Source organism: Jaculus jaculus, chromosome 1 (genome assembly GCF_020740685.1).
Source record: "Jaculus jaculus isolate mJacJac1 chromosome 1, mJacJac1.mat.Y.cur, whole genome shotgun sequence".
NCBI lineage: Eukaryota > Metazoa > Chordata > Mammalia > Rodentia > Dipodidae > Jaculus > Jaculus jaculus.
The window spans coordinates 221,425,497-221,443,469 of record NC_059102.1 but is presented as its reverse complement, the minus strand read 5'-3'; the positions used below and the strand labels follow the sequence as shown (position 1 = coordinate 221,443,469).

Here is a 17,973-nt window from a genome sequence, read left to right as displayed (position 1 = left end):
GTATGATCCTATAATTAGATGAAGAGAAAGTGTTTGACAAAATCCAACATCCCTTCATGATACAAGTCCTACAGAGACTGGGAAAAGAAGAAACATATCTCAATATAATAAAGGCTATTTATGGCAAGCCTACAGCCAACATATTACTAAATGGGGAAAACTGGAAGCTTTTCCACTAAAATCAGGAGCAAGACAAGAGTGTCCACTGTCCCCAATTTTATTTAATATAGTACTGGAAGTCTTAGCCATAGCAATAAGGAAAGAGACACACATAAAAGGGATACAAGTTGGAAAGGAAGAAATCAAGTTATCATTATTTGCAGATGACATGATTCTATACAGAGAGAACCCTAAAGACTCTACCAGCAAACTGTTAGAGCTGATAAACACCTACAGCCATGTAGCAGGATACAAAATAAATTCACAGAAATCAGTAGCATTCCTATATGCTAACAACACACAGAACATGAAATCAGAGAATCACTCCCATTCAAAATGACATCAAAGAAAATAAATTACGTTGGAATAAACCTAACCAAGGAAGTAAAGGATCTCTACAATGTAAAGTATAAAACACTCAAGCGAGAAATTACAGAAGACACTAGGAAATGGAAAAACATCCCTTGTTACTGGATTGGAAGAATCAATACTGTGAAAACGGCAATCTTACCAAAAGCAATATACACATTTAATGCAATCCCCATCAAAATTCCAATGGCATTCTTCATGGAAATAGATAAAACAATCCAAAAACTCATTTGGAATCCCAAAAAAACCTTGATATCTAAAATAATACTGAGCAACAAAAATAAGTCAGGAGGTATCACCATACCTGATTTTAACCTATACTAAAGAGCCAAACTGGCACAAAAGCAGATATGTAGATCAACGGGACAGAATAAAGGACCCAGATATAAGTCCAGGTAGCTATAGTCAACTGATATTGGATAAAAATGCCAAAAATACTCAGTAGAGAAAAGACAGCCTCTTCAGTAATTGGTGCTGGGAAAACTGGATATCTGTAGAAGGATGAAGATAGATTATTCTCTCTCTCCATGCACAAGAATTAAATCCAAATGGACTAAAGACCTTAACATCAGACCTGGAACCCTGAAATTGATAGAGGAAAAAGTAGGGGAACCCTTCAACATATTGGTCTTGGCAAAGACTTTCTGAATACAACCCAATTGCTCAGGCAATAAAACCACAGATTAACCACTGGGACCTCATGAAATTACAAAAGATTTTGCACTGCAAAGGACACTGTGAATAAAGCAGAGGCAACCTACAGAATGGGAAAAAAAATCTTTGCCAGCTATATTTCTGATAGAGGCTTAATATCTAGGATATACAAAGAACTCAAAAAGTTAAATAATAAGAAATCAAACAAGCCAATTAAAAATGGGTATGGAGCTAAATAGAGAGTTCTCAAAAGAAATACGGATGGTGTATAAGCATCTAAAAACTATGTTCTACATCCCTAGTCATCAGAGAAATGCAGATTAAAACTATATTGAGATTCCATCTCATTCCTGTCAGATTGGCTACCATCATGAAAACAAATGATCATAAATGTTGGCGGGGATGTGGAAAAAGAGTATCCCTTCTACACTGTAGGTGGGAATGCAATGTGGTCCAGCCATTGTGGAAGTCACTATGGAGGTTCCTAAGACAGCTAAAGATTGATCTACCATATGACCCAGCTATAGCACTCCTAGGCATATATCCTAAGGACTCATCCCATTTGCTTAGAAGTACGTGCTCATCCATGTTTATTGCCGCTCAATTCATAATAGCTGGGAAATGGAACCAGCCTAGATGTCCCTCAACTGATGAGTGGATAATGAAGATGTGGCACATTTATACAATGGAGTTCTACTCAGCAGTAAAGAAAAATGAAGTTAAGAAATTTGGAGGAAAATGGATGGACCTGGAAAGGATTATATTAAATGAGGTAACCCAGGCCCAGAAAGCCAAGCGCTGCTTGTTCTCCCTCATATGTGGATCCTAGCTACAGATGATTGGGCTTGTGTGTGAGAAGGAAAAAACTCAATAGCAGAGGCCAGTAAATTAAAAAGGAGATATAAAGGGAAGAGAAAGGAAGGGAGGAGGATTCTTAATAGGTTGGTATTGTATATGTGTAAGTAGAAGAATAGATTAACAGGGATGAAAAGGCCCAAAATGAGATCAGGAGAAGAGACTCAGTAAAGGAAAGATGGAGGGAGGGCTAATCAAAACCTAAGTGTTGGGCCCTCATAGGCCCAGGCGTGAGGCCTAGTGGAACTTCCTGAGCCTATCTAAAGTTTGGCGACCTGTCTCTGGCCAGCTAGGACTCACCAAGATGCCTAATGGCTTCTGGCCTGCTACCTCCTTGAGACAATTGTAATTACCATTTCAATAGTTAAAGTTTACTATTGGCTCTTACCTCTTCCCCCATCCTAAAATCCCCGCCTTTGTCCCCAACATGATATAGGCAACTGCTCAGAGTAATAAAGGGAGTTGTTTCTGCGAGTTCCTGCATTGAAAAGACTCCTGACTCAGTGTGGTTTTTCTCCGGTGGCCAGGAGAGGTCTGGGTCGTCCGACGCTCATCATCCCCTCAATCCCTAGGGAGGAACCAGCAGGCCTGGTCCTTCCCTCTGCACTACCTGACTGGGAAGGAGCCCAGCATAAGGGGATGCAAATAAATCATATGGAATCCTCTGGTTTCAACAATGGAACACTCAGGAGCCATAGATCATTGTTAGAAAAATTTCAGTGCTAGGGATGGAATACCTCCAGCGGGTTGTTGGCCAAGGAGGTCCCTGATGCCCCAAAAACATTAGAGGCCATTGCTGAGGCCCTTGGTTTCCCACCAGGAATGGATGGTAAGACCCTATTGCTGATGACTCCACATACATGGGCTGCAAGGCCACTGAGAAATCCTGCGGGAACTGAGCTGATAACCTCCTCCATGTAGACCAGCTGACAGAAAGCTGGAAGGAGCCATTCTACATGTAGTTCAATGGGAGAAAGTTACCACCAGTGAAGATACTCAACAGTGGACACTGCAAGCCTTATAATTGGCCAGCCAGCTCAAATGAGCCAATGGGTGCAATAGTGGCACATCTGTGATGGTGGAAACCAAATGCCCTCCAACTGGACTGGAGGCCTGCTCCATGGGGGGTGGGGGAGGGACACATCCCTGATACTGAAAACTTAAACAGTAGCAGTCATGAGCCCTAGGGGTGTAACATCTGCTGATGTCTGGGAAAATGTATATACTATGCTTATCAAACTGCCCAGTAAGCACTTCTCTTAATATTTATACCCTTATAATAATGCCACTCTCACTTTGGGTAGAGAATCTTCTCTTTTCAGATGGCAGTGACTTTGGGATGACTCAGAAGGTATCATAGTGCTGGAAAGAAGTGAATGGAATACTGAATAACAGCTTGATCACACCTTCCAAGGCTCAGGGTCTAATGTGGAAAAGGTGGCGGAAAGAATGTAAGAGCCAAAGGAAGGACTCCTTACAACGTACTCCCTTCAGACATAAAATGGCCTGGATATCCATGACCTCATAGTGCCTGACACTACCTACACAAGACCATTATAAGAGGAAGAAAAGACCATGACATCAAAATAAGAGACTGATTGAGATGGGGAGGGGATATGGTAGAGAATGGAGTTTCAAAGGGGAAAGTGGGGGTGGGGGGAGGGTATTACCACAGGATATTTTTTACAATCATGGAAAATGTTAGTAAAAATTGAGAAAAAGGAAAAAAAAAAAAAAGAGAAACAAACGAAGAAAAGCATGAAGGCCAGGTGTGGTAGGGCACTCCTTAATCTCACCTCTCAAAAGGCTGAGGTAGGAGGATCACTGTGAGTTCAAGGCCAGCCTGGGACTACAGTGTGAGTTCCACGTCAACCTGGGCTAGAGTGAGACCCTATCTCAAAACAAAAGAAAGAAAATCCCATGAGCCAAAGCAATGGGTGGTGGGGCTTGTGACTGTCATCCCAGTACTGTCGAGACCAAAAAGCAGGAGGACTGACACAGTCTGAGGCCAACCTAGGTCTCATTGAGATCCTGTCTAAAAACAAAACAAAACCAATCAAAATAACAGAAAAAAAGTTGAATCCTATAATGCCGAGGAAAAACAGACTGGCGAGAGGCCACGTGGCATATGATTCACTTCTATGAAACTTACAGAATAGGCAAATCCATAGAAAGCAGATTAGTGGTTGTCCTAAACTCAAGGGTAGGGGAGGGGTATGACTGCTAATGGGTTTTGAGGCTTTCTTCTGGAGGCGTGGAATGTTTTGGAACTAGACAGAAGTAGTGGCATCTGCTAAATGTTAACAATGGTAAATTTCATGTTCTATGCATCTGTTTTTTGAGACAGATCTTGCCATACAGCTGAGGTTAGCCGGAATACAGGATCCTCCTGCCTTAGTCTCTTCATAGAAGATAGAAATTTTGACCCACTGCAAGTCAACACCCAAATAGGGACCATGTGGGTGCAGGTGAGTGAACAGAATAAGACCTAGCCCAGACCCATGCATGAAAAGCAGGGTTCTAACCATCATTTTGGCATATGTTTCAGAATTCTCCTGAGGCGGCGGCAAGATGGGGGCCTCTGCAAAGTGTAGTGCGGTGGTTTTATGTAAGGCCATAATTTGAAGCCACATGTTTACTGGATTAAATCATCCCCCAGCTAAAAGAAGAAGGCTAACATTATAGCAGAACTGCCCAGAACACAGCATGGAGAATGAAGCATGCTTCCATTCCTACCCACCCCTCCCCACCCCCACTCCCTGCAATCTACTGTTTTCTTTGTTTTCTTTTTGAGACAGGGTTTTACTATGCTAGGCAGGAACTCACCATCCTCCTGAATCCCTAAATATCTGAGATCTCAGTCTGCAGAGTGCTGAGATCCCAGACACACACCTTCACACCCAGCCGTTAAATATTTTTCTGACTAACATCCAATGGAGTCACAGAAATGATAGAGGTTCTGATAATTGAAAAGCCAGCCAGACTATCTGCAAATCAAAATTGGAAGACAACTCAGAACTGCCCTCACCCAGTATCCACGTCAGTCCTGTAAGATGGGCACACTCCCAAGTCAGCTGGGAGAGGGACTCAGGAGAAAATCCTGCAGCTTAGCTTTTAAGAAGGATGGTGGCCCACAGTGGGGGATATCACTGTATATGACAGTGAGCTTTGGAGACATTTCAAAATGTCATGGGCTGGCGGGATGGCTTAGCAGTTAAGGCATTTGCCTGTGAAGCCAAAGGACCCAGGTTCGATTCCCCAGGACCCACATTAGCCACATACACAAGGGGGATGCATGCATCTGGAGTTTATTTGCAGTGGCTGGAGGCCCTGGCATGCCCATTCTCTCTCTCTCCCCCCTTTTCTCTGTCAAATAAATATATAAAAATAAAAATATTTTTTAAAAAGTGGTGAGACTTAAATGGGCATGGTGGTGCATGCCTTTAACCCCAGCACTCAAGAGGCCACCTGAGACTACACAGTGAATTCCAGGTCAGCCTGGATTACAGTGAGACCCTACCTTGAAAAAAAAAAAGTGGTAAGAGGCTGGGGGTGTGGCTCAGCAGTAGAGCACTTGCCTAGAATCCCCAGCAAAGGGCTGGGGCATGACTTGCTGGTAGGGCACCTGCCATGAGAATCCCCATGAGGGGCTGGGGACATGGCTCAGTGGTAGAACACTGATCTAGAATCCAGAAGTTCCATCCTCAGCATCAAAACTGAATAAATTAAAATCAAGTGTGAATGGCTCTAGGAATCCATCATGGGTTGAATATGCTTGGGCCAGGTTCTAATACTGAACAGCAGGAAAATGTGAAGTGTGTTTATTTGACTAGACCTTGCTAGAGATCACACCCCATGATGCTGTTAGGCCAAAGTGAGAGCCTGCACCTTCAGGACAGCATTCAGGAGGATCAAATCAAGGTGCTATAGAGCACCGCCATCATCTCCTGGACTCTGTGTCCACTCAGAACCTCAAGATGTGTGTGACCCTGTTTGGAGACAGAGGACTATTTATAGGTGTTAAGAGTTAAGATGCGGTTGTATTGGATTAGAACGGGTCCTAAATCCACTGACCTTATGTGATACAACAGAAGCACAGTGGCAAAATACCTGTGTTCACAGCGCTTTTCTGGGGGGTTGTTCTTTCCAGTGCTGAGGATGGAACCCAGAGCCTCACTCATGCTAGTCAAGCACTTGACCACTTAGCTTCGCCCATGGGCATCATCCCAGCAAGAGAAAGCCTGAGGCACAATGAACTTGGGTTGTAAGAAATACTGTAGAAAGGGAGGAAGGGAAGGAGAGAGAGAACAAAAGTGAGATGATGAGAAAGAACATATTTACTTGAAGGCAGGAATGGAGACTGCAGGGAGGATGCTACCCGACCCATGGGCCACCCAGACAGAGCCAGCAGAAGCTGTTATAGACAGGAGGGAGCCTCTGGAGAAGCCTGACCCGAACTCACCTGGATTTGGGACTTCCGGACTCCAGAACTGTTAAAGACTCCATAAACCAAGGTTGTGGACATTTATGATGGCAGCCCCAGGACAAGTGCCCAGGTGCCTGACAAGACACCAGATGATCTATTCAAGGTCATTCTTAGGAGTAACCCTCTCTCTACCTGGCTTGAGCATCACAAGGCCCTGCTTATCCTCCTGACTCTACAAAAAGGACTTGTCCACCTTTCTTCCCCAAACCACCCCTGCTACCTGGGCAGGTCTGGGTCCAACACCCAACTCTAGGTATGTGCCTTAGAGTCACCTAAGCCAGCATGAAGCACCCTCTGCCCTATGTTCTGTCACCTGTGACTCAAGGCCATTCTCCAGTCTGTGTCCCCATGTAGCTGTTTTCCTTCTTTATATTTGTTTGTTTTGCATTTGTATGTGGTATGTGTGCATGTATGTGTGGGTTTACATGTACGTGGGGGGACAGGGGTTGTCTTCCTCAATCACTATCTAGCAAGGCAGAGTCTCTCACTGAGTTCAAAGCTCATTACTTACCAATTAATCTAGTCTAGCTAGCCAGCTTGCCCTGGGAATCCCATTAGTATCTCCCCAGTACTGGGATTATAGACAGTCACCACAACCACTTGCCATTTACATGAGTTCTAGGGGTTAAACCTTTGGTCCTCAGGTTTGAGTGGAAAGCATTTTATCCATTGAGCCATCTCCCTAGTCTTCTTTCTTTGTTTTAAATGTCTTTAGTTTTCTTTTTGAAAGAGTTGATTTACTCTGTAGCCCAGACTGTCCAGGAACTTGTGATTCTCCTGCCTCAACCTCCTAAATGCTGAGGCATCTGTTGTTACTGCACCTTTCTTTCCAACCAGTAAATGTCCCTTCAGTGTCTCCTCAGACGAGTCTAGTGCTGGGTGCAAGGCAGAATATGGCTTTGAGGGAGGCTTATGACACCCACCACAGAGAAGATGCACTTCCCAAGTCACTAAGCACTCTGGCAGAGAACAATGGAGAATTCCCCTGCACCAGGTATCTTTGATGGTCACCACTAGGGTGGGGTGCTACTGGATGAAGAAAAAGGAAGCCAGTAATGCTGCTCAAAGTCCTACAGACCACAGAAAAGCAAAGAGCTCTGGTCCCAAACATCTATAGTGTGAGGTGACCCACAAGCCCACAGGAGCAGGGTGGGGATGAAGAGGCAGGGAATCAGTGGCCTGTGCAACTGGAGAGAACCAGGCATACCAAGAGCTTGAATACAGTGGCCAGGTGAGTGTGATGGGGGAACAGAGTGACTGGACTGATCTGGGAAAGAGTTTAGTCTGGCCAGCAAGGAAACTATTGGGTGGGGATGTGGGAGGTGTTAAAGTAGGGAAAGTCAGATCCTGCTGGGCATGCCCCCCAAACATGTTAAGGACCATTATGTCAGATGAGGGTGTTCCAGGGACTTTGAAGCCAGAGCACTGGGACCTGAATGATGTTATCTGACATCCCCAGGCTGTGTGTCACATGGACTATGAGGGATCTCAGGGAATGTGAGGACCCATGTGGTGGTCTCTCCACAGGTATCTGAGGGAACTGATAGTGGCAGGTCTGTGATAAGCAGATGGGCTCCAGTTGCAGGTGGAAGAAAGAATGGTGGGTTCTGTGAGTGGTTAGGCTATGGTCTCTAAAGTGACCTGTGAAGATGCAGAAGGCCACTGGGAAGCAGGTCCTGATGGGCAGAGAAAACCTTGTTGTGATATCTGCAAATCCTACAAATTCCATAGCCCACCTGCCATGTGGAGGACAACTGTGACAAAGACCTTGGGTCAGGCCCCGAGTGGACTTTGCCAGCTGAATTACTGGGCAATAGGGAGGGGTGGCTCACTGACCTGATGGTTGAGCCTGAGTCAGCTGCTCTGATATGTGGGAACTCCCTCACAAGGACATGACACCATGGGACTTTCCCTCTCACATTCTATGGGATACCTTGATTAGGGATTGAGTCCACCTCTCAGGCTGCTGAAAGGGATCGGGGCCTCAAATCAGAAGTAGCCATTCAAACACTGGCCTCCTATGAGCTTTAACAGGTCAACTCTACCTTATCCAAAATGTTTGGGCCCACAAATGTATCAGATTTCAGATCTTTTTGCATTCTGAAATGTTTGCAGATACACAAGATCTTAAGGAGCCAGGTGTGGTGGCACATACCTGTTACTACCAAACACTTGAGAAGCTGAGGCAGAAGGATTCCCGGGCCACTGTGGGATACACAGAAAATCCATGTCTCAAACACAACACATCACAACAAAACAAACCTAGGCTGGAGAGATGGCTCAGCAATTAAGGGTACTTCCTGCACAAGCATGCGAGCCTATGGGAGCCCGGCAGTGCCCAACTTCAAATCTCCAGAACCCACATAAAATGCAGTGTGTGGCCACACACATCTGTCACCACAGTCCTGTGGGAAGTAGAGGCAGGAGAATTGCCAGGGCTTTTGAACAGCAGTCTTCCTGGAATCAGTAAGAATCTATCATAAGGAAAAACAGGCAGATAAGTGATGAGGGGGACACATGACAAGGTACTGCAGATGAGCAGGTGGTGACTGCCTCACCACACTACATACACACCACACATACTATGCACATGCATGCATAAACAAACAAACAAACCCCACATCTTGGAGATAGGACCCAAATATAAACAAAATCATTTGTGTTTCACAGACACTTCATACAAAAAGCCTGAAGGGTGGTTTTTTTTAAAATTTTTTATTTTTTTCCTGTTTGTTTTGGATGTAGGGTCTCATTCTAGCCCTGGTTGACCTGGCACTCACTCTATAGTCCCAGACTGGCCTCGAACTCATAGTGATCCTCTTACCTTCCCCTCCAAGTGATGGGATTAAAGTCATGTGCCACCATGCCGTTTATGCAATATTTTTATTGTGAAATTAGATGTACAATTTTCTCCCTGTGGATGTTTAGAAAGTTTGAAATTTGGGAGAATTTAGGATTTTTAGACTAGGGATGTTCAACCTGCATCACAACCAAACACCTATAGCTGGGAGTATTGGTGCACACCTTTAATCCCAGCACTCAGGAGGTAGAGGTAGGAGGATCAAGGTAGAGGTAGTGAGTTCAAGGCTAGCCTGTGACTACAGAGTGAGTTCCAGGTCAGCCTGTGCTAGAGTGAGTAATGACTGTATAATCTGCCCCTATTAATACCTTTGGTGATGGCTGTATGCAGTGGATTTAGCATATACATCAAGGGACAGAGCACTAAATCCCTACAGGTCATTGTGGCAATTCAGTATCTCAAATGGCTTTTCCTTTCCCTCAAAAGCATGTCTCTCATGTACAACAGCAGTTCTTACTGAGGCCAACTCTGTCCCCAGAGGACACTTGGCAATGTCACCACAGTGAGCAGAGGACACCACTGGCTCCTTGAGGGTCAAAGCTAGGATGCAACTTAGCATTCCACAATACATGGCCCAGTTTTACCAGGGATCAACCCATCCAAATGTCACTATGAGAGACCACTACCTTAAAGAAAGTGACATGTGCACATCTTGGGGACTACTCAGGGATCCCAGGTACAGGTGATATTAGCATGGCTCTGCCTCTATGCTCACATGGCTCACAACAGGACCAGTGACAGAGCAAGAATAAAAGGGGCAGCATGAGGTGACCAACTGTCCCTGATGCTAGGCTCCAAGACATCTGCCTCACTCAGGCCACTACCTCTATAGCATGACACCCTATCTCCCTATCTTCCCCTTTCGCTGCTAAACCAGGAGGTAGATGCACAGCAGTCACCCAGGGAAAGAGACTGAATCCCCAAGTGTCCAAGGCTCAGCCACTGCTGTTTCTCTTACCATGCCCATACCCACCCCATAAACATCTCTCCATGTGACAGCAGAAGCCAGGAACCCCAGTGTGTTCACCTGGAAATGACAGCTCCAGGGGAGGATGGAAATTTCCAATGTTTACCTCTCAGGACCTGGTTTCCACCACCCCCAAGATTGGACAAAGGTGGCTTTGCCTCAAGTTGATGCTGGGGGTGGGGGCACACGCCAAGCCCTGGGCATCCCATTGATGAAAGAAGCAGTGACATCACTGGCAGGGATGCCCAGCTACCGCATCAAAGACACAGCCCACCAGAGACTCCCCTATGCTCCGTAAATGAGCCTCATAGTGATCCTCTTACCTCCCCCTCCAAGTGATGGGATTAAAGTCATGTGCCACCATGCCGTTTATGCAATATTTTTATTGTGAAATTAGATGTACAATTTTCTCCCTGTGGATGTTTAGAAAATTTGAAATTTGGGAGAATTTAGGATTTTTAGACTAGAGATGTTCAACCTGCATCACCACCAAACACCTATAGCTGGGAGTATTGGTGCACACCTTTAATCCCAGCACTCAGGAGGCAGAGGTAGGAGGATCAAGGTAGAGGTAGTGAGTTCGAGGCCTCCTGGAAGGTTGGACGGACTGGAACTATTTTTGTTCCCCTCACTGTCCCCACAAGCCAGCTCCAAGTGTGGCTCCAATCAACTTTCCCCTTGTCACCAAAGGATTTAAAGACTTTCCATAAAGATTTTTTTGGTGTTTTTTCAAGATAGGGTCTCACTCTAGCCCAGGCTGACCTAGAATTCACTCAGGGTGGCCTCGAATTCATGGTGATCCTACCTATGCCTCCTGAGTGCTGAAATTCAAGGTGTGCATCACCACACCCGGCTCCATAAAGTTTTTTGGGGGGGTTGTAATATTTTTATGAGGGAGAAGGAGAGAGAATTGGCAGGTCAGGGCCTCTAACCACTGCAATCGAACTCCAAATGTGTGCACCACCTTGTGCGCATGTGCAACCTTGCAGGCTTGAGTCACCTTATGTGTTTGGCTTCCATGGGATCTGGAAAGTCAAATATGAGCCCTTAGGCTTCACAGGCAAGTGCTTTACCACTAAGCCATCTCTCAGCGTCATATAAAAAGTTTTTTAACCAATCACCTGGAGTTGGTCTCTAGGTAATGTTACCTCATTAACAGAGTTCTTATGGATATCTTCCCCGTAACCATGGCAAAGTTTCTAAAAGGTTCTTCCTGCCCAGCACAAGCACCCTCCCAAAATTGGGCTTTAAAATACCTCCTTGCAGGGCTGGAGGGATGGCTTAGTGGTTAAGGCGTTTGCCTGCAAAGCCAAAGGACCCATGCATGATTCCCCAGAACCCATGTTAGCCAGATGCACAAAGGGGTACATACATCTGGAGTTCGTTTGCAGTGGCTGGAGGACCTGGCGTGCCCATTTTCTCTCTTTCTCCCCCGCCCCCTTTCTCAGTCAAATAAATAAATAAGTAAATACCTCCTTGCAAATTCCCACACAAAACTCAGGTGTAGTGGATCATGACTGTCATCCCAGCAGGCTGAGGAAGGAGAATCAGGAGTTTGAGGCCAGCCTGGGCTATGTGAAACCTTGTCTCAGGGAGAAAAAAAAAAAAAAAAAGCCCATGAGATTACTTACTACTCCCAGGGGGGGCCCTTACCTCTGTTGTGCCACCCAGAAAAACAAGTGTAAGATCCAGAAAGTTATGTCACAGGGAGCTTCCAGAGTTGAAGTGGCTAACCATCCTGCGCACTCCTTAAAGTATTCATTTAACAGACAAAACAAAAGGAATAAAACTTTGTTGACAATGACTATTTCCCCCAATTCCTTTACTACCTAAACATGAAGTCTGTTCTTTACATAGTATGAACCAAATGCCTTCCCTACCAGTGTTCATATGCTGAATTCTTACAACCTCCGGACTTAAAAAAAAAAAATGTATGCATACGCAAGTATGGAAGTGTGTGTCTGTGTGGAGGTCAGAAGACAATCTCCAGTGTCATCCTCAAGAACACCGACATAGTCCATCTCCTTTGAGACAGGGTCTCTCATTGACCTGGATGGAATTCATCAATGAGGTTAGATTGGCTACTCAGAAAGCCCCAAGCATTCTTCTGTCTCTGCCTCCCCAGTGGGGGGGGGGGGGGGGTTTACAGGTATGCACCCCATGCCTGACATTTACATGGGTTAAGGGAACTGAACTCAGGTCCTCATGCTTGCAAGGCAAGTACTTCATCAACTGAGCTATCTCCCCAGGCCCCACATTTTTATGTCAAAGTATTTTTATTTATTTGCAAGGGAAGAGAGAGGAGAGTATAGGTGTGCCATGGCCTCTTGCCACTGCAAACAAACTCCAGAAGCATACATCCTGCACCACTTTGTGCACCTGGCTTTACGTGGGTTCTGGGGAATTTTATGCAGACCTTTACAAGCAGGTGCCTTTAGCCACTGAGCCATTGCTCCAGGCCCTACTTTTTGAGGTTTTTTAAAGAAATATTTTTATTTTTATTTATTTGAGAGGGAGATATAGAAACAGGCAGGGAGAGAGAGAGAGAGAGAATGGGCACACAAGGGCCTCCAGCCACTGCAATCAAACTCCAGATGCATATGTCCCCTTGTGCACCTGGCTTACATGTGTCCTGGAGAATCAAACTAGGATCTTTTGGCTTTGCAGGCAAGTGCCTCAACCACTAAGTCATCTCTCCAGCCCCCTTGAGTTTTTGACACAGGGTCTTGCTATGTAACCCAGACTGGTCTCAAACTACTGATCCTCCTGTTTCAGCCTCCTGAGTGCTAGGATTACAGGTCTGTGACCACCCCCTGCTCTCTAGTACTTTGGAAGGTGACTATATTTGAAGGTAGGGTCTTTACAGTGATGACTAAATGAAAATGTGGTCTGTGGGATGGACCTTCATCTGTGTGGCTGGTGTCAAAAAAGGAAGTTGGTGAGCCGGGCGTGGTGGCGCACATCTGTAATCCCAGCACTCAGGAGGCAGAGGTAGGAGGATTGCCATGAGTTCAAGGCCAGCCTGAGCCTGAGACTATATAGTGAATTCCAGGTCAGCCTGGGCTAGAGTGAGACCCTACCTCAAAAAAAAAAAAAAAAAAAAAAAAAGGAAGTTGGAACACAGAAACAAATGTACAGGAAAGTGACAAGAAGATACAAGCTGAAGAAGACTTAAGACATCCACTTACAGGGCGGGAGTACATCCTCACAGGTCCCCCAACAGCAAGCAAACCCGACAACACCTTAATCATGGACAAAGGGCTTTCAGAACGATAGCACAATAAAAGTTCTGTTGGTTACAATCATCCACTTTGTGGTACTCTGTTACAGCAGCCATGGCAGAGCTATGCTCAGCAGCCACAGTAAGAGATTATCCCTAGACAGCTCCCTATCTCTGTCTGTCTTTGCTTAGTCCCCGCCCCCCCCCCCATTACAACACACACACACCAAGAAGCAGGGCAGAGCTGGGATCTACATAAATGAGTCAAGCATGGCCAGCTTATTCACAGCCTGACAAACCTACAGGCCAAACTCCTGAATCACTACTTTATTTATCATCAGGCTCCAGTTCAGAGAACGTAGAGCAGGAAATGTGTAGAGCCCCATCATCAGCTCATCAGCTGCATGACTGCAACATGCCTAATCTCAGAAGCTTTTTCCCAGCCAGAGGGGATAGTAGGAGCCATTCACTGTGGTGGTGGGCTGGTGCAGAAAGAGAGCTCTTTGTTCTACCACTCCAAGATGACAAGGCAGAAGAGAGGGGCCTCTCTTGCTTTCTGGGCAGGTTGAATGGAGGGCTGAGCAGGGGTTGCCTGGCACAGTTAAGTTGGGGACAAAGAAAACAGAAGGGTCTGGTAGACTCACCAGTAGTATGGGCTCAAGTGAGCCACCTCCTTCCCCATTAAGGTGAAGCAGCAACATCATGGTCACTTTGGGGAGTTAAGAACAGGCAGAGGAGTCACCAAGGGATGCATGTATCAGGAACAAAAAATTAAACAGTGTATATAGTTGGGACTGGATGTGCATCTCAAAACCCAGGGTGGAGATAATACAGTTTACAGGAGCCACATTAATCTGGGGTGGCTTTTGAGAACAGAATCTGGTATCACTGATCTTAGAAGAAAAGTGACAGTTTGTTCCCAGATGGGGACAGTGTCTCCAGAAATCCAGGTCATGGTGATATGAGGAAGAAAGAGACAAAAGCCCTGTTGTGTCTGCCAGACTCTCCTGTCATGGGGATGTGCTGCCTATCTTCCCTGACGGTCCTCCTTTTATCAGATGAGCTCCCTGTAGATTAAGAAGTGACTATAGAGCAGAATTTAAAGGCAGTGTCTTTCCCAACTTCCACCAACACCTGATGTCCATGGAGGCTAGTGGGAACGGAAGCCAGACTTTAGTAGAGTATAAGTTCTCATCTTGGGCTGGAGAGATGGCTTAGTGGTTAAGACGTTTGCCTGCAAAGCCTAAGGACCAAGGCTCAATTCCCCAGTACACACGTCCCCAGAGAGACCAGGTGGCCCACTTGTCTAGAGTTTGTTTGCAGTGGCTGAAGGCCCTGGCGAGCCCATTTTATTTCTATTTCTCTCTCCCTCTCTCTCTCTATCTCTCTTTCTCTCTCTGATAAATAAAATAAGTAAAATATTTTTTTAAATGTTCTCATCTTGGGCCTTTTCTGTGTCACCTTCAGTGAAGACATGTCCTCACCTGCCACATTTTGCTATACTTGTGGGGTACTTAATGATGGAGGCCAACATCATTATCATGCACAAGGTAGCCCTGGGGACATAGAATGGTTGGGTCTCGGGTTTCAGTGATGGTTCAGCTGCATGCATGGAAATTTGGTCCTCATCAGCTTAAAGGTCATTGTGACGCATCATTGTTCTAGACAAGAAGGTTTTTGTTTTTTGTTTTCTTGTGGTACAGACAATGAAAGCCAGGGCCTTGCTTATGCTAAGTAAGAGCTCTACCACAGACCTATACTCCCAGCCCTAATCATGGCTCTAGAAAGCCCTGGGATCCATCTTGGAAGCCATCACCTGTCTGGGTCCATTTTAGTAAAACAGGAACAAGGGTCCTCTTTTGCTGGGTAGTTGGCAGCAGGATTAACAAGCAGGGGCAAATAAAAGCATGCATCCTAACAGGCATTCCAGAAAGAACAGGGCTTGAGCTCTCAGTTCACACTACTCTGGCCCCCATAAGAAATTCAGCACTCTGACAAAGCTTTCCAATTCTGGAATAGAGCCAGCCACCTCTACCAAGGAAACCTAACTTGCTGGAATCCCATCATGAACCTCACGCTGGGCATCCCTAATTCTACCCCCATGATAACGTGCCAACTATCACTATACAACCCACTTGATCTAAACTCTTTCCATGTAGGGGATACTAGTGGCCCCTCCTCCTCCAGGGAACAAGGAGGATTTACCTCTGATCTCAAGAAGCAGACAATTACATGGCACAATGAACTCTTGCTTACTTCAGTTCTATACCCACCCAACACATGCCATTTGGGAGAGATAAGCAAGGGGAGGTCACTGTTGGTAAAGAAAGTACATCTAGAGCTAGGTAGAAAGGGGATAGTCCTAAGCCCCATCTGGTCTCTAGGTGGACTTGAGGAAGGATTTGCCCAGGGGTTTCTAACTGTAAAGTCACAACCAGAGTTTCGGGGACAGATGCATTCTGCAAAAGGCATATGCATAAAAACTCTCTATTTGGAAGTCCAGGGTGATGCAGGGGTGGGGTCCACGGCAGAGGGTTCTGGTTCTAGCACTGTAGGGGGCATGTGAGAAATGAGGCTGCACGGAATCCAAGGGTATGTACTGGAGACATGTTAGTAAGTGGGGTTGGGTTTTGAAAAAGGCTGACAAAGACCAATCTATTCATTTTGCAAGTGAAAAGAAAGGCAAAGAGACTTGCCCAAAGCAAGACCTCAAACACAGGGCTCTTTCCAGGAAACCCCACCAGGTAACAGGCTCTTTGTGCAGGGAGAAAGCAACAGTGTGGCCATGGTATGGGCCTGAGCAGGTTTGGTCACTGCCTGTAGAAGGCATGACTGTCTTGAGGCAAACTAGGCAGAAATCCTTCTCCTTGCAAGACCAGAATATTCTAGAAGTTCTGCGGCTTTCTTTATATTCAAACTGTCCAGATTCATCCATGGGAATAAGTGCCAAACAAGCCCCTTCCCCCTTCTGGCATAGAGGAAATAATAATTACACTGGGGGAGGGGAAAAGAGAAAGCAATGCCAATCAAAACCAAGCAGCTCCAGGCCCTCATTAAAGTAGACAGGTCTGTGGCACAACTTCACAGTTGTCCAGGTCACCTCCAGCTGCTCCCTGACACTTTAAGATCTGAAAACTCAAAGACCAGACAATGCCCTGGGGAAAGGAGCTGGAGGCCTAGGGCTGCAGGATGGATCTCTTTAGAGTTCTCACCGCAGCCAAAGAGAGAGAGAAAGGTTTTCCTTTAACAAACCCTGAGCTCAGGGATGCTAAAGAAAGGAGGAGGAGCATGCTGGCCGCTGTTCCTCTCCAGGGCTGAGCTCACAGCCATGGGACAGATTTCCTGTATGTCGTTTTACCCATTTAAGTCCAAGGATGCAACTCAGAATGTGGCTTCTGCCCAGTACAACACTGCATACCATAGACCTCAGTTCCACACATGATGAAACAGTTCTGAGACCCTAAGCTCCTTCCTCGCTTCCAGGGACCCCAGAACATAGCTAGTTTTGTCTTAAAGGGTAGTAATGCAGGTTCCCAAACTGGAGACAGAACCAAAGGGCACAGGGACTCGCCCTGGAATCACCCAGCTGTTGGGTGAAGTCAGGAAGGAGATGAATCAAGCAGGGGAAGGCGGGGGCGAATCTCTAGAAGTTGCACCCCAAAATCTCCTCTAGACCTTTCCTTTTCTCCTCTCTGCCCCAGACCCTGCTTCAAAGTGTTCTTGTTGCTTCCCATTCGGTCCCCCCACTAGCCCCTTTCCTAATAGCCGGCTACGACAACAGTGCCTTCAGAGATCTCCTCCAGTTGATCGAGTGCCCGCAGGGTGCCAGGCACCGCCCGTTCAGACAACCTTGCTCTGGAGCTGGTATCCCAAGAACAGATGCCCCCCGACCGGTCTTGGACCCCTTCCCTCTCCCCTCCCCCCCGACAATAGTTCCCCAACTGTTCCCCCACTGTCCGGCCCCTTTCCCCAGCCTGGGCCTCTCAACTCCGCCTCCTGGTGCTCCCCACCCCCTCCCTCCAGGCCCCGTTTCCTGCGACCCCCCAATTACTACCGAAGCCACGTCCTCTGCGGAGAAGCTGCTTAAAGCCACAGGTCACCCCACAAGTCCGCAAGCTGACTCGCTAGCACTGTCCGGATCGACTTTGTTTTGTCGCTCTCACTCGGCCCTGGCCACTTCTCCACGACACCCCCAAGCTCCATCCCACCCCCACAACCGTCCCTCCACCAATCCTCAGCGCTGACCCTTTTCCCATCTCGAGCTTGAGCTTCCAACCTACAGTCACCTCGGAACTCACCCGGGCCTCAGACGCCGCGCGCCGCCGGTCCTCGGCGGGGTCCCAGCCGCCCGGGCACCCGCCAACCCGCCGCTTCTCAGGCCGCTCCGCCCCGCGGCGCCGCGC

General features: G+C 46.6%; 1 protein-coding gene across 14 annotated transcripts in view; it reads right to left on the bottom strand.

Moving 5' to 3' along the window:
* Myo9b (myosin IXB) overlaps window positions 1–17,929 on the bottom strand; it is a 153,745-nt gene extending 135,816 nt beyond the window's left edge. For all 14 annotated transcript variants that reach the window (XM_045142462.1, XM_045142457.1, XM_045142467.1 and 11 more), the window contains exon 1: window positions 17,869–17,929. The gene's annotated coding sequence lies outside the window, so the exon portion shown is untranslated. The remainder of the gene's footprint in view (window positions 1–17,868) is intronic.
* Window positions 17,930–17,973: the final 44 nt, after the last annotated feature.